Here is a 698-nt window from a genome sequence, read left to right on the forward strand (position 1 = left end):
TGTCTGGATTGGATTTAGCCTTTTACATTTTAATACTTTTTATCTATTTATCTTTTTTTTAATAAGTGGGATCTCTTCTTTCTTTATTTCCTTTACTTCATCTTACATTTTTACATGCTCGCCTACCGATGCGGTAGCCCCGAGTTCGATTCCCTGCTCTGCCAACGTGAAATCAGAGGGGTCTGTTTCTGGTGATTAGAAATTAATTTCTCGGTACATTGTGGTTCGGATCCCACAATAAGCTGTAGGTCCCGTTGCTAGGTAAATTAGTTCTTAGCCACGTAAAAAAAAAAAAATATCTAATCCTTCGGGCCACCCCTAGGAGAGCTGTTAATCAGCTCAGTGGTCTGGTTGAACTAAGATATACTTAAAACTTTTTCTTCTTACTTCTTCCTAATGAACACCGTATTCTTTGGAAGCTTGAATCCTCAAGTCAATGGTCTCTGTGGGTTCGTTCATATGGGAATAGGTTTCATCAACTGAATGATAGTAATAATAATAATAATAATAATAATAATAATAATAATAATAATAATAATAATTAAAAGCCGCAATAGTGTTAGAAATATTTATGCACAGGGTTCAAAATGACAAGGAGAGATTTTCGGATAGGACTCCGCATCCCTCATCAGGAGGACTGATGAAGAGGACGGAGCAGTAACTATCTGAAAGTCCTTCCTGGTCATTGTTAACCCTGA

Source organism: Macrobrachium nipponense, chromosome 6, assembly GCF_015104395.2.
Source record: "Macrobrachium nipponense isolate FS-2020 chromosome 6, ASM1510439v2, whole genome shotgun sequence".
In the NCBI taxonomy this organism is placed as follows: domain Eukaryota; kingdom Metazoa; phylum Arthropoda; class Malacostraca; order Decapoda; family Palaemonidae; genus Macrobrachium; species Macrobrachium nipponense.